Below are 26,987 nucleotides of genomic sequence, written 5' to 3'. Positions count from 1 at the left end.
CAAGCGAACAAGTCGATTGCAAAATGGGTCATTGTGCAAAGAGAGAATATGCTTTGATTATTAATCTCTCATTTCATATTCATCTGACCACCATTGCTATTACAAAATTAAAAGCTATTGTTGCTCACAAAATATTTTGATCTTTTCAACAAGCGAACAAGTCGATTGCAAAATGGGTCATTGTGCAAAGAGAGAATATGCTTTGATTATTAATCTCTCATTTCATATTCATCTGACCACCATTGCTATTACAAAATTAAAAGCTATTGTTGCTCACAAAATATTTTGATCTTTTCAACAAGCGAACAAGTCGATTGCAAAATGGGTCATTGTGCAAAGAGAGAATATGCTTTGATTATTAATCTCTCATTTCATATTCATCTGACCACCATTGCTATTACAAAATTAAAAGCTATTGTTGCTCACAAAATATTTTGATCTTTTCAACAAGCGAACAAGTCGATTGCAAAATGGGTCATTGTGCAAAGAGAGAATATGCTTTGATTATTAATCTCTCATTTCATATTCATCTGACCACCATTGCTATTACAAAATTAAAAGCTATTGTTGCTCACAAAATATAAGAATATTAAACTTCTCTATCGAATTCTGATTACCATAACATCAATTTAGACCTTTACGCCTTTGATTCAGTAACGCCGTTGCTGATAACAATAGTAATATAAGTTTAGCACGATTGTTTGCATAGAGAAAAAGAAGTACGATATTTAATATATCATCAACATAAATGACATATCTAACTTCCAGGGGTTACTATAGTGTGACATATTTGATGCTATAATCTTTTACACTTTTAAATGTGTTCACCCTATCTAACTTCCAGCTTTTAGATTACACTAAAGATCTCGGTAGCAATAATTACAAAAATAAACTGAATGTTTCCTACTTATAATTTACTATTCTAATATAACCATGCATATAGTTTTTAAAATTAAGCCTAAAACTTCAGATCAAGGACCAGGTCCAAGACAAGTACACACTCGAAATCATGCCTCTAAAAACAGGGCAAAGATTAGTCATTATGCATCTCAAAGGTCTATATCCTAGAATTTATGCTTAATGCAAACATGAAGGTAAACTTATAACGAAATTCAAAAGTCTATAAACTAAATGTTATGTCAAAAGAGAAAAATCGACCTTAGAATCGGCAGCATCAAATTTCTGAGAGCACTCGGTGTATGCAGATCCGATACCCACTGCAGCACCAAAAGCAATCAATGCCCTACGTGTCACAGGAGAATCTGACAAACACAACAGTTTTTATTAAATTAAAGTATGCTGTAAATTCTGATGTTATTTATCAAATCAAAATGGATAATCACACATATATTCAAGCTTAGTCTAAACATATATGACCTCAGAAATAAACCTTTCAAACAATCTTCAAATTTGTTCATCTGTGGAAAAAGGTCTCTCAATAAACAAAAAGAATACAAACACACAGTAACAGACACGCTAAAATTTCACCCCTAGTTAAGTGGATACCTTTATGACTTCTAAGGAGTGGCGAATCTAGGATGAAATTCCATTGGGGTCCCAAAAAAAAAATTTCATAGCTAAATATATTTAAAGGATACTTTGGTGGTTGTTTACCTTTAAAAATATATAAATCCTTAAAATATATGGGGTCCTTTATCTAAATTTAGCGATGTCCTGTACAATTTGAAGAGTAGATGGTAAAAAAAAAATTTCAAGGTAGTGGGGTCATAGGACCCCACAAGGCTACATGTAGAATCGCCCTTGCTTCTAAGATACTCACATGATGAAAATAGGACAAATGAAACTACGAGAGACTGCAACTAACGATAAGCAATCGTAAAGGTATAACGCGTGTTCAACATTCGAAGCTAAATTTGGACAAATACATAGGTTTATTCAAACTTTTTATTATATTTAGTAACATATACTAATGATACGCCCTACGGTTCATATTCAAAATGTCTAAGATTAAGTTGTGCTTATCCGACAACAGTCTACCAGATAGAAAAAGAAATAGAGTTGTGTTCGGAAGACAGGGGTCAATACGATTTGACAAGATGAAGATCAAGTCATAACTATTTGTAAACATACATTTGGATAGGAACACTTAGGAATTTATAGGCAGTGTTACACGTAAGCCCTATAGCTTGGGCATTCTACACCCTAGCCGGTAGCCTGTGACGTAAGGCCAAAAATATTTGGCAGTGTGCACACGAGGGGAGTGTGTGTGCCACGTAAGCCCCTTTAATTCAGAAAGTTTGTTACATACGTGAGTGGTACGCGTGCCACGTCAAGCAACACTCATGTAACAAACTTTCCAGCCTATAAGACTACGCACATCCATGACATCCTTCCTCAACAGGATAGACTGTCACATTAGCACCATATTAGCATTTTCATCATTTCTTCCCCATGACATAATCACTAATATCCATGACCTCATTCCTCACCATCACATGGACCCACCAAATTAATTAAATAAACCAATTTACAAATGTTCAAGCTTAAAGTGCAAATAAATAAAACACGATACTCATCATAAGTTTTGCTTTGTGAAGAAGGGGGTGAAAACATGTTGACTACGGGGACGTTAATATCGGTGCCCTCGAGGCGAATGTGAGGGCGAGACCGATATGAGTGGTCTAAATAAGACCTCTTAGGTCATTCATTACACAACTTTTACACACTCTAACCTTAATCTGCATAAATCAATTCTCAAATCTAGGTTTACGAATTTCGATCAGATTACGGTTACCACAATCGGAATTTTTATTTAGATATTAATTGCTCAGTTTCCGAGTAAACTAATTAATGACGCGCATAAAACTCGCTAACACTATGCGCGCGTCAGTTGCAGTAACTGCGCATTTGGAAGCGCTAAATTACTAAGTAAACCAATGGCGCAAATAACATATCACGATATAACCGACATCGCGCGCTGTGAAATAAAAACATGGGTTGAATAAGATTAAAGACAGTACACGAATAAAGGACAGAATCTCCATAAATGTACGAATAGTAGAAGGTGGCAGAATAACACGATATGGAGGGGACCACGTGTGTACACAGCTTTATGCGACAGAATAGTACGACCTTGTACTGTTATGTCCCCACTTTTTTGTTTCCGACGTGGAAAATAAAGGACACACTCTCATTTATAAATAGTTGAAGTGCAGTCCAAATAATTATGATCTCACTAGGAGAAAAAAACATAACTCAACATCAATTTTCACCTGCGTGACCAGAGCATACAACCCTCGGTTTCCAGGTAACGTTTATAGAGCATAAATCCTAACACCGTCCCCGAGCCATCAATTTCAGCTGACCCGAATGATGGTGGGTCACGTTTAACCACCCTTTCTGAGATCATCATCTCGTATTAGGGTTACTCACGGTGCTCCGGACTGGAGAGTTAAACTCAAAGAACCCTTAAATCCCCTTTATTTGTTGATCTCTGATAATGCTAAAAACGAACATATATTTCATAGCATTATTCCTCAAGAAAGACAAGCTTTTAGTTGCAACTGTTCTATTTACAAGTGATATTCGTTTAAATAATAAAAGGTGAAGACAAAAGACAGATTCGACGAATTGAAGACGCAAACGACCAAAAAGCTCAAAAGTACAAAATACAATCAATGAGGTTCCAATTATTGATAAGAAACGTCTCAAAATTACAAGAGTACAAGATTCAAAACGCAAAGTACAAGATATTAAATTGTACGCAAGGACGTTCCAAAATCCGGAACCGGGACCAGAGTCAACTCTCAACGCTCGACGCAACGGACTAAAAATTACAAGTCAACTATGCACATAAATATAATATAATATATAATTAATTCTTAAAATTAATATATATATTATATTATATTATAAAACCGTCGGCAGAAGAAAACAACCAAATGTGAGCCTCCCCAGCTGGCCATGCGATCGCATGGCCTGGAAAGCATAAATTCATGCGATCGCATGAGCCCCAGTTCCAACCCACATGCCTATAAAAATCAAGCTTTGGTGCACCATTTATCCATCCTTTCTTCTCTTCATCATACGTAAAGTGTATATATATATATATTTTAATTTTAATTTTAATTTCTAATAATAAGGGTGTGTTAGCGAATGTTGTAAGGGTGTAAGTCGAAATTCTGTCCGTGTAACGCTACGCTATTTTTAATCATTGTAAGTTATGTTCAACCTTATTAATTTAATGTCTCGTAGCTAAGTTATTATTATGCTTATTTAATCCGAAGTAATCATGATGTTGGGCTAAAAATATTAAAATTGGGTAATTGGGCTTTGTACCATAATTGGGGTTTGGAAAAAAGAACGACACTTGTGGAAATTAGACTATGGGCTATTAATGGGCTTTATATTTGTTTAACTAAATGATAGTTTGTTAATTTTAATATAAAGGTTTACAATTGGACGTACCTATAAATAACCATATACACTCGATCGGACACGATGGGCGGGGTATTTATATGTACGAATAATCGTTCATTTAACCGGACACGGGAATGGATTAATAGCCACTAGAATTATTAAAACAGGGGTGAAATTATGTACAAGGGCACTTGGCATAATTGATAACAAAGTATTAAAACCTTGAGTTACACTCAGTCGACATCCTGGTGTAATTATTAAACAAAGTATTAAAATCTTGTTACAGTTTAAGTCCCCAATTAGTTGGAATATTTAAACTTCGGGTATAAGGATAATTTGACGAGGACACTCGCACTTTATATTTATGACTGATGGACTGTTATGGACAAAAACCAGACGGACATATTAAATAATCCAGGACAAAGGACAATTAACCCATGGGCATAAAACTAAAATCAACACGTCAAACATCATGATTACGGAAGTTTAAATAAGCATAATTCTTTTATTTCATATTTAATTTTCTTTATTTTATATTTAATTGCACTTCTAATTATAGCACTTTTATTTATTGTTATTGTATTTAATTGCACTTTTAATTATCGTACTTTTTAATTATCGCAAGTTTATTTTATCGCACTTTTATTATTCGCAATTTCATTATCGTTATTTACTTTACGCTTTAAATTAAGTCTTTTATTTAATATTTTACATTTGGTTTTAACTGCGACTAAAGTTTTAAAATCGATAAACCGGTCATTAAACGGTAAAAACCCCCCTTAATAATAATAATATTACTTATATATATATATTTGTATTTTTATAAATTTAAAATAATATAGCGTTAAGCTTTGTGAAAAAGATTCCCTGTGGAACAAACCGGACTTACTAAAAACTACACTACTGTACGATTAGGTACACTGCCTATAAGTGTTGTAGCAAGGTTTAAGTATATCCATTCTCTAAATAAATAAATATCTTGTGTAAAATTGTATCGTATTTAATAGTATTTCCTTGTAAAATTTAATAGTATTTTATAACTCTTAGCTTTGACATCAAGTATTTTTGGCGCCGCTGCCGGGGATCGAAAAAATTTAGCTTAAAAGCCGGAAGCGCAACTCTATATAAAAAAAAGATTGTTATTTTTAGTTTACTTTTATAAAAATACGTTTTTGTAAAAATACGTTTTAAAAATTCAAAAATATAAAAAGAAAAACAAAAATTTATATATTTTTAAGAGTTTGTTAAATATATAAGTTTTATAAAGTTTCTTTATTTTTATTTTTAGTATTTAAAAATATAAATTTTATTTAAATATTGTGTTTTTTTTTATAAAACATCAAAACAGCAAAACAAAAAAAAAAATATATATATATATATATAAAAGTTTACGGGCTACACTGTAGCAGCCCAACTCATCTGGCCCGATTTTCTACGTCATGCGATCGCATGAATATATAGCATACACTCCATGCGATCGCATGGAGTGATTTGACTCGTCTGAAACATAAGCTGTACGAAATTAGGGTTTATAATAATAATTATTATTAATTAATAACCCTAATTAGGTTATAATTATTTTATTATTTAGTTTAGTTTATTTATAATTTGTATTTTAAGTCTAAATTAGTTTTAATAATTTATAAAATTAATAGTTTTATAAAATAAATAATATAAAAATAATATTTTTATAAAAATTGTACTTTTTACAACTTTTTGTATATTTTTATATTTTCTCCCCTTTTAATTGTTTTAGCGTAATATTTGTATTTTTCGTTAATTTTTAGTTTTAAACTTAGTTTTTGCCATAATTATTTTTTACTTCTAGATTTTTAGGCTTTGCCGTAAAATCCCTTAAGTACCTTTTCTTTAGACTAAGATTTAGGTACTTTAGAATTTTGCGACGCCTTTTTTAAGTTTTAGTTTCTTTTTAAGTTATTGCCATTTGGGATATAGTTTTTCTTGTAAGCTTTAATATTTTTAGACACCTTTTACCTATGTATCAATTATCATTCCAATTAGTAATCTCAATTTGCGATTATAATTTTAAGTTAGTGGTAGTAATAAGGTTGGGTTAGGCGAATGTTTTAAAGTTTTATAAGTCACTCTTTTTATTTCTTATTTTTCAACGCCTTTTTCAATTTTTCTTTTCTTTTTCGACCTTTTTCGACGCGCTCTTTTTCTTTCTTATTTCTCGCTATTCTAGTTTTTAGGACATAGATTTTTATTCTACTTCTTATCTAAATTTCTTAAAATTACGAAAATTTATTTTAAGTGGTTAAATTGATAGACATCAAAATTTTCTGGTTCGTAGTAATAGTTGGATTTGTACGTGGACCGGGTTATTGGAGCCAAACAGTCCTCAATTATATTGAGACCAAACGAATCCTGCCCCTCTACTGCATCTTTTGGCTATTCGAAACGTGGGCAAAATCAGAAAAGTCTATTGATTGGATAACTTATATAATTTTTCTTTCCTTTTTAAAAAACTAATAGGATATTCAGTGAATGCACCGAGCAAGACGTTCACCACCTTTTGTACGTTCACCACCTGTAACTAGATCAAGACATTTAGCAAATATTACCGCCGTTGATTTTTCTTTAGAATCGTCATCCAGTCGACCAAGTACTCCAATTCAAATTTCCGATAATCCATTTTTTGAACCCGACCTCACAATTGAGAATCTGGAGAATATTCAGGGACGATTCATAGATCCTGAACCACTAAACTTTCCTCCGGAACCACCAATCATTCAAACAGAGATTGTTGAGGAACGAACCATTAAATCAGAATCCTCTAGTGATTCGGATTCAACAAATTCAATTATGGAGGATCTGGAACCTTTAAGTATGGAAGACCGAATGAGAGCTAAACGCGCTGGCCAAGGTCACGCAATTACTCATCCAGACATAAATGCGCCAGATTATGAAATCAAAGGACAAATTCTACACATGGTGACTAATCAATGCCAATTTAGTGGTGCGCCGAAGGAAGATCCAAATGAACATCTTCGTACCTTTAATAGGATCTGCACACTATTTAAAATCCGAGAAGTGGAGGATGAACAGATATATCTCATGTTATTTCCCTGGACTTTAAAGGGAGAAGCCAAAGATTGGTTGGAATCGTTACCTGAAGGGGCGATTGATACATGGGACGTTTTAGTTGAAAAATTTCTTAAACAATTCTTTCCGGCATCTAAAGCCGTAAGACTTCAAGGAGAAATTGTTACGTTCACACAGAAACCGAATGAAACTCTATATGAGGCGTGGACAAGATTTGGAAAGTTATTAAGAGGATGTCCGCAACATGGTTTAGACACCTGTCAAATAGTACAAATATTCTACCAAGGATGCGACATCACTATAAGGAAAGACATAGATATAGCAGCTGGTGGTTCCATTATGAAGAAAACCGAAACTGATGCTTATAAAATTATTGATAACACTGCTTCCCACTCACATGAGTGGCACCAAGAAAAAGATATCGTTAGATCATCTAAAGCAGCTAGAGCCGATTCTAGCCATGACTTAGATTCCATTTTCACAAAGATAGATGCTGTCGAGAGACGAATGGAAAAGATGACTAAGGATATTCACTCAATACGAATTAGTTGTGAGCAGTGTGGAGGACCACATTTGACAAAAGATTGTCTCAGTATTGAATTAACAATGGAACAAAGAGAGAATACTTCATACATAAACCAAAGGCCTGGAAATAATTATCAGAATAATTATCAACCGCCAAGACCGATCTACAATCAAAACCAGAATTATAATCGAAATATTCCATACAACAACCAACAAGGTCCTAGCAATCAACAAGTATCCAACAATACTTACAATCAGCAAAGACCTAATTTTCAAAACAAACCACCACAAGCCGATGATAAAAAGCCGAATTTAGAAGATATGCTGACGAAGCTAGTTGAAACTCAAACGCAGTTTTTCACATCTCAAAAACAAACTAATGAACAAAATGCTCAAGCATTTAGAAATCAACAAGCTTCTATTCAAAACTTGGAACAAGAAGTAAGTAACCTAGCAAGGTTAATAGGTGAAAGAAAACCGGGAAGTCTACCTAGTGATACAAATGCAAACCCCCAGAATGAAACAGCTAAAGCCATTACCACAAGAAGTGGTACAACACTTAAACCACCTGAAATACCTGTAACTTCTGATGAAGCTATTCCTACTCCACAAGAACCACAACCTGATCAAGATAAGGAAAAAGAACCGGTAGTTGAAAAGGTTAATGAAGATAACACAGTTAAGGCTAAACCTTATGTTAAACCATACCAACCACCACTTCCTTACCCGAGTAAAATGAAGAAAGAGAAACTTGAAGCCGAGCAATCCAAATTCTTGGATATGTTTAAACAGATAAATGTAAATCTTCCTTTCATTGATGTGATTTCAGGAATGCCTAGATATGCTAAATTCTTGAAAGATCTGATCACGAATAGAAAGAAAATGGAAGAACTCTCGGCTGTTACCATGAACGCTAATTATTCAGCAGTGCTGTTGAATAAGATACCAGAAAAATTATCTGATCCAGGAAGTTTCACAATTCCATGTTTTCTGGGTAGTCTTAGTTCAATAGAAGCATTGGCAGACTTAGGTGCTAGTATAAATTTAATGCCGTTTTCACTATACACTAAACTAGACCTTGGAGAATTGAAACCAACAAGAATAAGCATACAACTAGCTGATAGATCAATAAAATATCCTAGAGAGATAATGGAGAACATGCTAGTTAAAGTTGGTACTTTAGTATTTCCAGTAGATTTTGTTGTTCTGGACATGGAAGAAGATTCTCAAGTACCTCTCATATTAGGAAGACCATTCTTAAACACGGCTAAAGCAATGATAGACGTGTTTGGTAAGAAACTGACCCTAAGTATAGAGGATGAGAGTGTTACCTTTTCAGTTGATAGAGCAATGCAACAACCGCAATCTGCAGATGATACATGTTATTATATTCAAACTATAGATTCACATGCAGAATTGTTAGAAGAATTTCCAGAATTACAAAGAACAGGAGAATGTTCTTTAGGAGAAGGTAATGAACCAATTGATGAAGCTGAAATGTTAGCTACACTTATAGGTAATGGATATGAACCAACAACAGAAGAAATTCAAATGCTAAAAGAAGAAGACAGATATCGATACAAATCATCGATAGAAGAACCTCCGAAATTAGAGTTAAAGCCACTTCCAAACCATTTGGAATACGCGTATTTACATGGTGAATCTGAATTACCTGTAATAATATCGTCTTCTCTTACTGAAAATGAGAAATCACAACTCATTTCTGTGTTGAAAGCTCATAAACCAGCCATTGCATGGAAGATTCATGATATTAAAGGAATAAGTCCTTCATATTGCACACATAAAATCCTTATGGAAGAAGGTCATAAAACGTATGTGCAACGCCAACGAAGACTAAATCCTAATATGCAAGATGTAGTTAAAAAAGAAATTATTAAACTGCTAGATGCAGGTCTAATTTATCCAATTTCTGATAGTCCATGGGTAAGCCCAGTTCAATGCGTACCTAAGAAGGGTGGCATGACTGTCATTACAAATGAGAAAAATGAGCTTATTCCTACTAGGACTGTAACAGGATGGCGTGTGTGTATTGATTATAGAAAATTAAATGACGCCACCAGAAATGATCACTTTCCCTTACCTTTCATTGATCAAATGTTGGAAAGATTAGCCGGAAATAGTTACTATTATTTTCTAGATGGATTTTTCGGATATTTTCAAATTCCAATAGCACCCGAAGATCAAGAGAAAACCACATTCACGTGCCCTTATGGTACTTTTGCTTACAAACGCATGCCATTTGGACTTTGCAACGCCCCTGTAACCTTTCAAAGGTGTATGATGGCGATTTTTCACGACATGATAGAAGAATGCATGGAAGTTTTCATGGATGACTTTTCAGTCTTCGGTGATACATTTGAATCATGTCTAGTTAATCTGGAACGAATGCTTATTAGATGCGAACAATCAAATCTAGTACTTAATTGGGAGAAATGCCATTTCATGGTTAAAGAAGGCATCGTTCTTGGTCATAAAATTTCGAAGGAAGGAATTGAAGTGGATAGAGCTAAAGTAGATGTAATTGCTAAACTTCCACATCCCACCAATGTTAGAGGAGTTAGGAGTTTTCTAGGGCATGCCGGTTTTTACCGACGTTTCATAAAATATTTTTCTAAAATTGCCACTCCTATGAATAAACTCCTAGAAAAGGATGCTCCATTCATATTTTCAGATGAATGTATCAAATCTTTTAATATTCTTAAAGAGAAACTCACTAATGCGCCGATCATGATAACATCAAATTGGAATCTACCATTTGAACTAATGTGCGATGCAAGTGATTTTGCAATGGGAGCCGTTTTAGGACAAAGGATTGAAAAACGATTTCAACCTATATATTATGCTAGTAAGACGTTACAAGGAGCACAAACGAACTATACAACTACTGAAAAAGAACTCCTTGCTATTGTCTTTGCTTATGACAAATTTCGTTCATATCTCGTTCTAGCAAAAACGGTGGTCTATACCGACCATTCTGCTCTTAGATACCTATTTTCGAAACAAGATGCCAAACCAAGATTAATTCGTTGGATCTTACTCTTACAAGAGTTCGATATTGAAATCCGAGATAAAAGAGGAGCAGAAAATCTCGCCGCTGATCATCTTTCTTGTCTTGAAAATCCCGAATTAGAAGTTCTAAATGAATCGGCCATACAAGACAACTTTCCTGATGAATATCTATTGAAGATAGATTATAATGAAATTCCATGGTTTGCAGACTATGCAAACTATTTAGTATGTGGATTCCTTGAAAAAGAATTATCGTACCAAAAACGAAAGAAATTCTTCAGTGATATAAAACACTATTTTTGGGAAGATCCACATCTGTTTAAAAGTTGTCCAGATGGAATAATACGCCGATGTGTATTTGGAGATGAAGCTAGTAAGATTTTAAACCATTGTCACACAGGACCAACAGGAGGGCATTATGGGCCTCAACTAACAGCAAGAAAAGTTTATGAAGCTGGATTCTATTGGCCTACAATTTACAAAGACGCACACCTTCTTTGCAAATCCTGTGATGCATGTCAAAGGGCCGAAAAAATAAGTCAACGTGATGAAATGCCACAAAATGTCATACAAGTATGTGAAGTATTTGACATTTGGGGTATTGACTTTATGGGACCATTTCCAAAATCTCATAATAATCTCTATATTCTCGTTGCCATTGATTATGTATCTAAATGGGCGGAAGCACAAGCTCTCCCAACTAACGATGCACGAGTTGTAGTCAACTTTTTAAAACGTCTTTTTGCAAGGTTTGGAACACCGAAAGCTTTAATAAGTGATCGAGGTACTCATTTCTGTAATAATCAACTTGAGAAAGTTCTCAAAAGATATGGAGTAACACATAAAATCTCCACCGCATATCATCCACAAACAAGTGGACAAGTTGAAAATACCAACCGAGCTTTAAAACGTATTCTAGAGAAAACCGTAGGATCAAATCCGAAGGAATGGTCCATTAAATTGGAGGATGCACTCTGGGCTTTTAGAACAGCCTACAAAACTCCAATTGGAACCACACCTTTTAGACTTGTTTATGGAAAAGCATGTCATCTTCCAGTAGAAATTGAACACAAAGCATTTTGGGCTTTGAAGACATGTAATCTTGATATACATGAAGCTGGACGTCTACGGTTAAGTCAACTAAACGAATTAGAAGAATTAAGACATGAAGCATACGAAAATTCGTTAATCTATAAAGAAAGAACGAAGAAATGGCATGATAAAAGAATCAGAAGTTTAAAAGAATTTAAAGAAGGAGACAGAGTTCTTCTTTTCAATTCACGATTCAAGCTATTTCCTGGAAAATTGAAATCAAGATGGTATGGACCATTCATAGTCAAAAGAGGTTTCCCATACGGAACAGTAGAATTAATAAATTCAAATGGAATTGAATTTAAAGTTAATGGTCACAGAGTTAAACATTACATAGATAGTCCAATGGAAATCGACAACGAAGTTAATCACAATTTCGATACCACAGCTAACTAAGTGTGGGGAGAATCAAGTCTTTAAAGGATAATATGTATTTCTGTTAGAGTTAGATTTTCTGTTTTCGTGTAGTTCTCGAAAATGGAACCCGAATGGTCTTTCCCTAGCAGACCCTAAAGAACTAGTCTTCTCCCCCCATTCTGAATTTTTATTTTTTTTTAGGTTTTTACGAAATGAAGACTGCCTATGAACTAAACCATGGTCTAATGCTACACGCTTTGATCACTAAACGTAATAATGACACACTTCCGAGTGAAATAGTATCAGTAATCAGAGAAAGATTGGACGGAGTATGAAAAGAATCCAGATGCGAAGATAATAAGTTACAATTTGGTAAAGGAAAATCAAAATCCGCAGCGAAAAGAAGAGCACGACACCTAGAAAGATGTCACAAATGCGGAAAATGGTCACATGGAGGTAAATGTTCAAATAATCAAACCTATTCAAATACCGAATTTGTTACTTTATGCAGAGACGGACCGTTCATATGTTTAGAAGAAAAAACACTGAATGCTCGAGGTTACGCCTATGTAGCCATGGAAAACCAATTAAACCGACTATCTTATGAATGGGATAGATCATATAACTAAAGAATACTATCTCACAGGTAAGTCTGTACAGTTTTTATTTTTTTTTATTTTTATTTTTAACCTTTTGATAATAAACGCTAATTTGTTCGCTATAAAGTATTAAATTGGTATTAAATAAAATTATGTTTGGCGACCGAAATTATTGATATCATTCAAAAATTTATTACATCACTGCAAAATTTAACGTTTATTCTTAAGGTATAAATATCTTTAATCAATCAACCCAAAATATTTCAAAAAATTCGTCATGAGTTAAATTAGGTCATGGAATCGAAATTACTTTACCGAAAAGATGGGCGCATATTTTTGATAATATTTGATTGATTAAAGTGGGATAAAAGACCAAAAAGATTTTTAATTTTATTTTTACCATGTTTTTAAAAATTAATATATAAAAATTAAAATAATATTGTAAACTTTTTAAAATTAATATATTTAAAATTGTAAATATTTGAAAAATTAATCTTTTTAATATAAGTTTGTATGTTTAAAAACAAAAATATAATATAAGTTTGGTGTGAATTTTTAATTTTTATTATATGAATTCTTAATTTTATGCATTTTAAATTTAAGTTTGGTGTGAATTTAAAAACAAAAATTTACTTTATCTCATTAAGTTAAAAATATGATTTTTAAAATTCGTCGTAAGTTGAAGACTAGGTCATTGAACCGAAATTGCTTTACCCGAGGGAGGGACGAGAACTTTTATTATCATTATTTTAATCTTATTGAATTAAAGTATGCCAAAAACAATAAAAAAAAAAATCCTAAAAATCTTAGCTTTTAAAACAATCGCTACAAAAAGACAAATTTTAAAATTTTGTCAAAGGACGGACTAGGACATCGATCCGTAACGACCTCATCCTAAATAACAAGGGAAACAAAATTTTAAAATTAATTACTTAATTGTTTTAATTAGTATAAGATATAAAAAAAAAAAAAAACTGAAATCACTGTAGCCGAGCACCCATGCGATCGCATGGGATTCTCCCTATACCTCCATGCGATCGCATGGAGGCAAAAATCTGGCCAGACTCAAAACAGCCAGCGAGCTGTGTTCTTTACCACTTCACACACACATACACGAAAAATACCTCAAATCTTTACCAAATTTTATCATTTTTCCACCGTAATTCGTCATTTTTCTTGCTCTAATCATGCCTAGATTCTCATTCTTCAGCAAAATGGTAAAAATTACACCCCTAAACTCTATAAATTCCTAGTTTTTGTGATAATTACCAATTTTTTACCTAATGCAATTTTGTTAATTTCTAGTGTAATTAGTGTTAAATTGTTAGTATTTTATGCATGTATAACCTAGATTGATGCTATTTAACATGATTTGAAACCCAAAACTTCAAAATTTTTAGAAATCTAGGGTTTGTGTTCTTGGGCAATTTGGGGCTTTTTGATATAAACAGGTTATGGCCGATTTTTGTCATGAATTATTGCTAAATTGAGTAGTGTAACATGTTTAGATAGTTAAATGATCCAAACATTGATCCTAAACATGATTTTTGGAGATTAAAGTAGACTTTTTAAGTCCAAAATTCATGAACTTGATTAATTTGATGTAATTGCCATTTGAGACTTGTTTAATTATTAGTAATGACTATTTTGACATGTTATTTGAGTTAAATGCTTATGAACTTTGTATACATTTTCATATGTGCTTATTTGAAAAATGTAGAATTGTGAAAAATTGTGAAAATGTGTATAAGTTTAATTTTGATTTAACATGTTATAGTGATTGTTTTAAGTTGTTATTTTGCTAACACTAATGCATATTTGGATGCACAAATTTTGTGTTTTATGTGTTTTGCAGAAAGCCGATACTGGAGGTTCAGGAGCATCATCATCTAGACGACCAGAACCAGCACCAGAACTAGAACCAGAAATGCAACACGAACAAGAACCACAACAACAGCCTGATCAGCACATACCTTATTATGATCCGGTACAGTTTGTTGATGAATTCATAGTATTCTCAATGAGGCCGCCAGTAGAATTCCCAACGATTCCTGAGCACACTCTGCATCCTAATCTGAGATTTGATAGGAGATGGAGAGATTACGAAACATATCAAAGGAACAAATTCAAATTGGTAACAAAAAATGTAGAGGTGTCAAGGGTAATCGATTGGGCCCCTTTGGAAACGGTCCATCTAGCTGACTGTGTTAGACGGCTTTTAGTTCAAAGGTATGGCAGTTCTTCTTTTACAGATTGGGAACGTCTTTTCACCATTCGTAGACCTGTATATAAGGAATGGTGTGCTGAGTTGATGAGTACTGTATCACTTGATACAAATATAGTTAGAATAGATGATAGAAGATTTCTTAGGTTTATCCTTGGCGGTAGGATGTACAGAATGTCCATGCTGGACATGGCCAGGGCCTTACAGATATATATTTCTGGTGAGTTGCTATTACCCGATTGTACAAATTTGATTCATTATGGTGAAAGGGTAGATAGTAACTTTGACGCTGACGCCATTTGGAGGCATATGTCACATTTTGATGTTTTTACATGAGCAGGAGGACACTCCTATACACATATTGACAGAGCCGAGCTTCGTATTATTCATAGATTTTTGGCTAACTCGATTACACAGAGAGGTCATAATAAAGAAAAAATTACCTTACATGATTTATTCTACCTAAAGTGTATTCGGGATCCTAGAAGCTTTGTCAATATCCCTTACTGTGTTGCTTTTTATTTATCTAAAATGGTAGAGGGAATGCAGGACGGGAGTATAATAGGAGGAGGTATTTTTGTTACTCTCATTGGAGAGTATTTAGGTGTTGATAGGAACCAAGGGGGTCCATTACAGCTTTGTAGAGAACAGGTTGATCCCTTAGGATTGAAAGTTTATGTGGGTGCTAAGGTATTGAAAATTAGACGTAACCAGGCAGTACCCTATGAGGGATCTCATCCTCAGGTAGAGAGAGGCTCAGACGAGGAAATGGAGGAGGCGGAAGACATTAGGGATGTCTTTCGAGATGCTATTCTTGACGTCCACGTTCGTATAGATGAGGAAGCAATGACGAACGCGGCCAGACATAGTATGTATGAGCAGTGGAACTCCGAGAGAGTATACGAGGATTATAGGCGACGCCAACACGATAGCTGGTTAGTTCATCAGCACCAAATCATGAGCCAGCTATCATATCAGGTACCAAATAATTACGTACCTACTCGACCTGCTTATTTTCCGCCACATAGCCCCGATATCCGACCACCCTTTAACCGGTATGACTATAACCAAGCCTATCAAAACACCTATAACCAACAATGGAACCCACCTGACGAGATGAACTGGAACCCATATTCAGACTGATTTAGTTCCATTTGGTTATTTATATGATTTTTATGTTTTTATCTTTTTACTTATTCATGTTTAAACTTATGTTATTGAATATACTTATGTAATCTTTATCATTTTTATTATTATTGTGTACTAATATTTCACATTTAGGATTTGAAAGTGGGATATTAAGTCCCATTTCAAATTGCCATGCATGTTTATATTTGTATGTATGTATATTGTAAATTGTACAAAACAGGGTAAAACAGCGCATTTTCAAAGACTGGCATTAAGTTCAGCAAAAGCTACTAATTTTGACGACAAGATGACAAATAAATGTGATGTAACAACAGACGAAATGAACAAATAATATGCACCATTTATCATTCAGCAACCAAACGCCAATATGTTTGGAAACTTTGGTAAAATTTAATCATTTTTACGCTAATCACCCTCAATAATTTAAATTGTTACTGATTTCTTGTAAATGAGGGCATTGCAAGATCTTAAGTGTGGGAAGGGGTTAAATTCTTTCGGATTTTTAAAATTTTTATCTTAAACACTTGGTTACCATTAAAAATACTAGTAATGTAGTAGTTGTATTAGAATCTAGTGCTCTCTGATGATAAAGAACAGCCCTAGTCTTATATACTGACTACCCAATTCTAGTAAAATTTTTCAAAATTTTCAATTAAATGAACTCAAAATCATGTTTATACATATTTATGAACGATAAAACTAGGTGTTAACACCGAAATTATTGTTACCTCAGAAAGGACATAAATTGAGAAACAAACCAAAATGTTAAAATTCATTTAAAATGGAATAGAGGACAATAAAAAGGAAAATAAAAGCCAAGTGTGGGAAAAATTACCAAGTTATCTTAAACATATGTCACATATTTCTGTAACAAATAACTGAAAATACTTTTGCTTTGGACTAAACTAAACTATTTTACCCGATGAAAGAAAAGAAGAGATGGATCTACACGATGAATCAATTCCATCATTAAAAGAAAGTAAAGTCTTCCGAAAAAGAAACGCGCTTCTTGATTTAGGTCATGAAGTTGTCGTCCAGACCAGCTGTAGGTTGACGAAAAACCTAGAAAAGTCATCACTAAAATCAGCAGGAAATCCACGGACCTCAGCATTAAACAGGGTTGCCAAGTGGTCAGATTTATCCTAACCATGAGAAGGATTTATCTCGTAAAATGGGGGGCACCGTGCAAATTAGCTGGATAAGACTAATGAATCAGATCCCCAGAAAGGATAATCTCCTTAAAGATTAAAAATCAGCTTTTAAGCCTGATATTACTCAATCCTAGAGATTGACCTTAAAGATTGAGAATTCAAACTCATGGAATTCAATGATATCTAAACTCGAGCTTGAACGAGAAAATATTTTGATCAAATTATAAACCGATTTATTTTCTGAAAACCCATTTTCAATGCGTTCATTACCATTGAACGTAAAATCCTAGGAATTCACCTGGAATTCATTAGGTCATCTGAACCAAATCGGGTGTCAACCGTAAGAACGGTGGTTGCATAGCATGGTTAAAGACAGGACCTTGTGCCAGACCTACAAATTATAAGGGTGAGCTTTACTATTGCTCCTACAAAGGATAGTAATTGCGTCCGACACGTTATAGACCATAATTAAAAGTATGTCAGGGGACATTGCCTTAACAGTTGCTTGTTCAACGCTTTCCTTTACAACCGGACGGTAGTTTACCGAAAGGTAATATACGGGACAAGTAAACTGGACGTGTTGCTTTCCTAATACAAGGTTAGCAAGTGGGTGACACAAAACCGCAAGTTTTGAGCTAAAATTTTCAAATCTGAAACCCACCAAGCCCACAAAAATATTTTGCAAACACCGGTGAAGGGTTATTCCGGAAAACTTATCTAGGGTAAAAACTAGATTTAATTTTTAAAAGATCAAATGTTTTCATAAAGATCCAATTTCCTTAATGGATCTAAATTTTATAGTCATGTGGGACTGTAAACCACATCGTTACTACCATTGTTTATACCGCCGTAAAGAAATCACTGATGTACAAAGTGTGAAGAATAAAGAAGTGATTCTAGTATTTCAAGACTATATTGCTTGAGGACAAGCAACGCTCAAGTGTGGGAATATTTGATAATACTAAAAACGAACATATATTTCATAGCATTATTCCTCAAGAAAGACAAGCTTTTAGTTGCAACTGTTCTATTTACAAGTGATATTCGTTTAAATAATAAAAGGTGAAGACAAAAGACAGATTCGACGAATTGAAGACGCAAACGACCAAAAAGCTCAAAAGTACAAAATACAATCAATGAGGTTCCAATTATTGATAAGAAACGTCTCAAAATTACAAGAGTACAAGATTCAAAACGCAAAGTACAAGATATTAAATTGTACGCAAGGACGTTCCAAAATCCGGAACCGGGACCAGAGTCAACTCTCAACGCTCGACGCAACGGACTAAAAATTACAAGTCAACTATGCACATAAATATAATATAATATATAATTAATTCTTAAAATTAATATATATATTATATTATATTATAAAACAGTCGGCAGAAGAAAAAAACCAAATGTGAGCCTCCCCAGCTGGCCATGCGATCGCATGGCCTGGAAGGCATAAATCCATGCGATCGCATGAGCCACTTTTCCAGCCCACATGCCTATAAAAATCAAGCTTTGGTGCACCATTTATCCATCCTTTCTTCTCTTCATCATAAGTAAAGTGTATATATATATATATATATATATATTTTAATTTTAATTTTAATTTCTAATAATAAGGGTGTGTTAGCGAATGTTGTAAGGGTTTAAGTCGAAATTCTGTCCGTGTAACGCTACGCTATTTTTAATCATTGTAAGTTATGTTCAACCTTTTTAATTTAATGTCTCGTAGCTAAGTTATTATTATGCTTATTTAATCCGAAGTAATCATGATGTTGGGCTAAAAATATTAAAATTGGGTAATTGGGCTTTGTACCATAATTGGGGTTTGGACAAAAGAACGACACTTGTGGAAATTAGACTATGGGCTATTAATGGGCTTTATATTTGTTTAACTAAATGATAGTTTGTTAATTTTAATATAAAGATTTACAATTGGACGTACCTATAAATAACCATATACACTCGATCGGACACGATGGGCGGGGTATTTATATGTACGAATAATCGTTCATTTAACCGGACACGGGAATGAATTAATAGCCACTAGAATTATTAAAACAGGGGTGAAATTATGTACAAGGACACTTGGCATAATTGATAACAAAGTATTAAAACCTTGGGTTACACTCAGTCGACATCCTGGTGTAATTATTAAACAAAGTATTAAAATCTTGTTACAGTTTAAGTCCCCAATTAGTTGGAATATTTAAACTTCGGGTATAAGGATAATTTGACGAGGACACTCGCACTTTATATTTATGACTGATGGACTGTTATGGACAAAAACCAGACGGACATATTAAATAATCCAGGACAAAGGACAATTAACCCATGGGCATAAAACTAAAATCAACACGTCAAACATCATGATTACGGAAGTTTAAATAAGCATAATTTTTTTATTTCATATTTAATTTTCTTTATTTTATATTTAATTGCACTTCTAATTATAGCACTTTTATTTATTGTTATTGTATTTAATTGCACTTTTAATTATCGTACTTTTTAATTATCGCAAGTTTATTTTATCGCACTTTTATTATTCGCAATTTCATTATCGTTATTTACTTTACGCTTTAAATTAAGTCTTTTATTTAATATTTTACATTTGGTTTTAACTGCGACTAAAGTTTTAAAATCGACAAACCGGTCATTAAACGGTAAAAACCCCCCTTAATAATAATAATATTACTTATATATATATTTGTATTTTTATAAATTTAAAATAATATAGCGTTAAGCTTTGTGAAAAAGATTCCCTGTGGAACAAACCGGACTTACTAAAAACTACACTACTGTACGATTAGGTACACTGCCTATAAGTGTTGTAGCAAGGTTTAAGTATATCCATTCTCTAAATAAATAAATATCTTGTGTAAAATTGTATCGTATTTAATAGTATTTCCTTGTAAAATTTAATAGTATTTTATACGTAAAGCATATATATATATATATATATTTTAATTTTAATTTTAATTTTAATTTCTAATAATAAGGGTGTGTTAGCGAATGTTGTAAGGGTGTAAGTCGAAATTCTGTCCGTGTAACGCTACGCTATTTTTAATCATTGTAAGTTATGTTCAACATTTTTAATTTAATGTCTCGTAGCTAAGTTATTATTATGCTTATTTAATCCGAAGTAATCATGATGTTGGGCTAAAAATATTAAAATTGGGTAATTAGGCTTTGTACCATAATTGGGGTTTGGACAAAAGAACAACACTTGTGGAAATTAGACTATGGGCTATTAATGGGCTTTATATTTGTTTAACTAAATGATAGTTTGTTAATTTTAATATAAAGATTTACAATTGGACGTACCTATAAATAACCATATACACTCGATCGGACAAACCGGTCACTAATTATCCGATTGTTTTACACCCTCGCGAATTCAGATTCAGGACAATTTTATACGACTGTCAGAAGCCTTTTCCCCTAAGTGTCGCACTCGAGCTTACTATCCTTGATATTAGGTTCGATCATATACAAAGTACTTTTGTTGTCTTCAAGATTAGTTTGCTACGATGTACTTATGTATGACTAAGTATACCCCCATCTTTTGATAAACTTGTTTTAATACATCAAGTTCGACTATTTTATTCGGCGATTATGCAATCTATCCATGAATGGGTTGAAGCAATACCTAATTCATAAGGGGATCCTAAAATAACTTGTGTCCTATTTTGCTTAAACTAAGTAAATCCCTTTTGAGATTCTACACACTATGCACCAGTTAAACAGCATAAAATTTTTTATTGCTTGAATTATTTTTCAAACTAAAACATACTTGAAAGTATTTGGTTGCAGATGAACTTAGCTTATTTTAACAGCAACAAAACACAATGAGGCTGCATAATATAATATTCATAATAATTTCCTAAACATAAAACGCAGTCAATAACCATTTCGCTAATTTAAGGCTTCTGTATATACTCCATCATTCACCTATAGGGCAATTTAAATAAAAAGACAACAAAAAATTTGAACTTTGAAGCATATGAAATAAAATAAAATAAAAAGTTACGGAAGAAAAGAAAGGCAGCAAAAGCGCCGGTGGCATAAGAATCAACGGAACGACCAACACCCAAATCAAGACATGAATCCCACTTTGCGTTAACATCAGCAGCATCGTATATAGATGTTATCTCTTTGCTTTCTGCCATTTTTTATTTCTTTATATTTGTGTGCTGTTTGAAGATGAAAATGAAATGATACGGAGTTAAAAAAAAAAAAAAAAAAAAAAAAGTAATCTTTCCCTTTGTTGTTGTCTTGTTCTATTGGGATTACCTACTTTCACCGTAGTAGTTTGTTGGAGATTATTGTAGTTTACGGGAGCTTCAGCTTATGAATTTAATAAGTTTTAAGTCATAAGCAAATTTCGTTTGGTAGTTAAAAAAATAGAGGTTATAAAAATCATAAGTTCTTAAAAAATAAACTATTTATAGTAGCTTATAAAAAAAAGTAAAGCGTATGAACTAAAAAATAAGTTTCAGCTAATTTATCAAACACACTCTAGAAAGAATTTTTAATTTTATTGAACCAGGTTCAACCTTTATGTAAATTTTAGAATAGTCATATTTATAAACATTTTGTCACTTTAGAATAGTCATATTTATATTTATAAACATTTTGTCACTATAAACATTTTGTCACTTTAGCTGCTTCCATATCATGTTAACACTTTCTCTAGTAAACGAGAAAGGACTTCCTAGCCTGGGATGGCAAAAAAAACATGTACCCAATGGGATCTTTTGAAATCCGATATCATTGGATCAGGTTCGATCAGGTAAATGGGTCTAGGGCTGAATATGTGATGGTTTATAATTTTTTCAGGGGTTCGGGCTCGGGGATAGTTTTATACACAAACCCGATTACTCAACACGTATAATCAAAAAAAGACCCGAGTCTATATACCCGGCTCGTAGACCCGATAACCCAACCCGTAAACCCGATTACTCAGTCCGTGTAGTCGTGTACCCGATTGTCCAGTTCGAATACTCGAAAGAGACTTGAATAGACGTGAGGAAACTCGTTTACCCGATAGTTCGTAAGTGAATGGGGACCCGGATACTCGTGGGAAAACCCGTTTACCCGCTAGTTAGTAACTAAATTGGGACCTGATATTGCTTAATTTGCACATGTTTATTCGCGCAATATCAGTCGCATTTTGGTCCATTGGATACGAATTGGAGCTATTTTATAAGATATTTGATAGATTTGGGTTTTGAGAGTCGAGATGGTTCGAATTATGGAGCATTATGAGGTACATTTTATACTATCCTATCATCATTACCTTAATAGTATAGTTGGAGTTGATTTCGGGCGAGTTTGTCTAAGTTTTACACAAGGAGACAGCACAAGACATAAGCCGCGGCGCGGCTAGATAGCCCGCGGCGCGGGGTATAACTGAATTATCATGTCGAGGTTTGATTAATGGTATAACTGAATTATCATGTCTTAATTGATTGTTTGCTAACTGGACCAAGGTGGTAAATTGAATTCAAACGGATAGACATCATATGGGTGAATTGTGTAGAGCGAACGCAAAGGCAATTGTTATTCGAATCTTTGATTTAGTTAATTAATTAGTCACAAATGAAAAGGTCTTAGGTACTAGGGAACCCTACATCTAGTAATTATAGTTTGAGTACTTGCTAAAGCGAACTCTTGGCGGGTCGACCGAGTAATTTGCATGCAATTGAGTTATTTATCGGGTTAAAATATATAAACATCCATTACCGAGGGTAAAAGGTCTAGACGAGCATTTCCATTCCATTTGATATCAACACTATCTTAATTGCTTTATTGTCTTCATTTTATAAATTCAAAAACCAAAAATATTGTTTTACTTTTTATCTACTCTTGATTCGGCTAATCGTTAAATAGCCACAAAACCAATTATCTCGTACTTTCATATTTTCTTAGATTAACTTTAGTTTATTTTCAGTAGTTACAATCTTAATTCTCACATGTAAATTGTCCTTTGAACGATCTCGGATTTACCAACTTTATACTATTGCACGATCGGGTACACTGCCCGTTAGTGTGTGGTAATCTTTTGAACCGGTATTTTTCATTATAAATTACAGACGCGATTTTACACATCAGAACCCGGTGGGTTCAGATCTGAGTTTGGATGAGTTTTTTTTTAATCGGGTTCGAGTTTAAGATTACATAAACCCTCTATTTTGAGGACTAGGAGTACATGCTCGCAATCTTCCTTAAATAATGTCTAAGGTAGTTGCAAGGTATCTGTTTCATCCTAGAACATCTGAGTCTTATTTATTTAATCAAAATACAAATGTTAATGTTCTATCTGTTTTAAAAATAATTGTCCCATTTTGATTCTTGAAGTCTTTCTTTATCAAATTTGACTCTAAATATTTTTGTCTATGTTATATACAATATTTATGAAAATTGTACTAATGAAAACATGTTTCAGAACTCAATTTATTCATATAAATTTTATCAAATAATATATAAGACAAACAAAAATATTTTAAGTCAAATTTAAAAGCAAAATGAATTTGAATAGTCAAATGAGACAGTTATTTTGGAACATATGCGGTACATATTTATCTTTTTATTACTGTTCACGGGGCTAATTATGTAATTGTATATACAACCATTTAACTCACTATTTTGATCTGAAAATTGGAAAAAGGGTGGAGACCAAAGCGCATGGGGTTGATTTGTCGGCTTTTTAGTAGTTCTTCTTTGTGGGGTGTTCACCACTTTGTGTGTGCATAGGTAGTAAGTGGGATTCAATTTCTTATGGGTATGGATTGCTTCTGTGTACATCAAAATGGCACTTATTCACGACTTCTAGCAAGTCAACAATTTACTTTCTTATAGATTATCTGGTTAGTGTTGCGTCAATACACGAGTTATGTAGTCGCACATGTTTTGTTTCAATTTGTTGGTTCAATTGTTTATTGTTGTTTCTTTAACGATTGTTCAGTGTACTCATAGTAGGTAGATCAAATAGATCTTTTGGATATTTTCAATCAAACGTCCAAGAGATTTAATTAATATATAACTTTTTTAGATCGTTGGATCATTACAAATTAATTACCATTTTTCGCTAAAATAGTGACGATTTTCAAATTCCTTTCTCGGCCAACATTTTCCTCTATGTAACTCCCTTAAAACTCCTTCAATCGCCATTGTTCTCTGCTTCTGGTCGTCAGTAACTTTCCGATGGTCTAGATTGTTAGAAACTTGCTGGTGGTCTAGATTTTACCATCATTTTGACATTTTCGTTCACTTTCACCTTTCCTTCTCTACTCTTCAACACATCTTCACGGTCACTTTTTCACCCTCGTTTCGCTCCGTCTTGCGAAATCTTCTACCTTATGCCATTGTCTTTTATTTGCTTGATGCTACTTACCTATTTCGTTTGAACCCCATATCAACGTTGTCGCTTCACTTCTCTTGTTGGTGGTTCATGTGGGTTACTTGTGGTGACCCCATCTTCTTTGCTCACATCTCCCGGTGAAAGCTCAATGTCCCCACCGGGAGCGTTATTTGTACATAGTTTGACAAAAAAATTATGTGTTTTTGTGATGTAGCGTTAACAAATTTGAATAGGAGTGATTTTCTACTTGAGTTTAATTTGTGGGTTGTGGTGTTATAGTCGTTAGTTTCAACCATTCTTAGGTTAATTTATGGATTTAGGTGTTGTTTGATCGACAATTGTTGATGATCTTTTGCAATGAGAACATGTCTAATATGTCTCGATTTCTTTTTATATAGAGATATTAGAATCACTAACGGGGATCATCAAATGAGTTCTCACCACCCGATCATATCCGTTTCACATGTCAAGGATGTTCCACCGAACAACTGCCAAACGGCAGGCTCTACGTATAGTCACCCTTGAGAGGCACCCCCTGAACATCTGTCGTAGGTGTGACAACCCGGAAATTTCCGACCAAATTTAAACTTTAATCTTTATATGTTTTCGACACGATAAGCAAAGTCTGTAATATTGAATCTCAAAATTTTGAAACTACATTCATGTAATCAATTACCTTTTGACTGTGCTCGGCGATTCACGAACATTTATGTGTATATAGATATGTATATATAATATATAGCATATTAATTAAAAACGTTAATAAAGTATTGAATATATGATACTTTACATGAACGTATTTGTTTCGATATATGACGGAAATTATAAGGTAATATTAAGTGTTTGATTTATCAGATTTATTAAGATATGATTTTGGATCTTTATTATAAGGTCCACGTTGAATTGTGATATCTTTTTCTTTTAACGGTATTCGGAAAATTGGTAAAGTTGATTTACATGTAAGAACAAAAGTGTCATTATTGAGGATTAGATAAAGGTTAGTGGAGATTCCCGTTTAATTTTAAAAAGCATACTTTACAGTGACTGCCTCGTGTCCCTTGGTAATTTAATTATTTAGTTTTCATATTATTAAAAACATTATTTGATATAATAACTTTTTGATAATGCTAAAAACGAACATATATTTCATAGCATTATTCCTCAAGAAAGACAAGCTTTTAGTTGCAATTGTTCTATTTACAAGTGATATTCGTTTAAATAATAAAAGGTGAAGACAAAAGACAGATTCGACGAATTGAAGACGCAAACGACCAAAAAGCTCAAAAGTACAAAAGACAATCAAAAAGGTTCCAATTATTGATAAGAAACGTCTCGAAATTACAAGAGTACAAGATTCAAAACGCAAAGTACAAGATATTAAATTGTACGCAAGGACGTTCGAAAATCCGGAACCGGGACCAGAGTCAACTCTTAACGCTCGACGCAACGGACTAAAAATTACAAGTTAACTATGTATATAAATATAATATAATATATAATTAATTATATTAATTATATATATATTATATATATATTATAAACCGTCGGTAAACAAAGAGCCAAACTCCTCTGAGCTGTAAAAGTAACCTCCGCAACTCGCGGAGTTTGAAGGCAAAATTGGCCGCGAGTCGCGGAGCCCCAAAATGAAAAAATGCCTATAAAGCCAACCGAATTCTGATCGTAAAAACCATCTTTTTCTTCCTCATTCATACGTAAAATTTATATTTATATTTATAATTTATATTTTAATTTTAATTATAATTCTAATAATAAGGGTATGTTAGCAAATGTTGTAAGGGTGTAAGTCGAAACTCTATCCGTGTAACGCTACGCTATTTTTAATCATTGTAAGTTATGTTCAACCTTTTTACATTAATGTCTCGTAGCTAAGTTATTATTATGCTTATTTAAAACGAAGTAATCATGATGTTGGGCTAATTACTAAAATTGGGTAATTGGGCTTTGTACCATAATTGGGGTTTGGACAAAAGAACGATACTTGTGGAAATTAGACTATGAGCTATTAATGGGCTTTATATTTGTTTAACTAAATGATAGTT

General features: G+C 33.3%; 1 long non-coding RNA gene across 1 annotated transcript; it reads right to left on the bottom strand.

The window, feature by feature from the left end:
* Positions 1-495: 495 nt before the first annotated feature.
* On the bottom strand, positions 496-21,732 carry LOC139850586 (uncharacterized). Its single transcript, XR_011760077.1, has 3 exons — positions 21,595-21,732; positions 1,159-1,262; positions 496-665 (listed from the first exon to the last, which is right to left on the bottom strand). It is a non-coding gene; the product is annotated as an uncharacterized lncRNA (long non-coding RNA).
* Positions 21,733-26,987: the final 5,255 nt, after the last annotated feature.

The sequence above is a fragment of the Rutidosis leptorrhynchoides genome, chromosome 5 (assembly GCF_046630445.1).
Source record: "Rutidosis leptorrhynchoides isolate AG116_Rl617_1_P2 chromosome 5, CSIRO_AGI_Rlap_v1, whole genome shotgun sequence".
NCBI lineage: Eukaryota > Viridiplantae > Streptophyta > Magnoliopsida > Asterales > Asteraceae > Rutidosis > Rutidosis leptorrhynchoides.
Note: the sequence above shows the minus strand (reverse complement) of the source record. Positions and strands in the feature narration are given on the sequence as shown.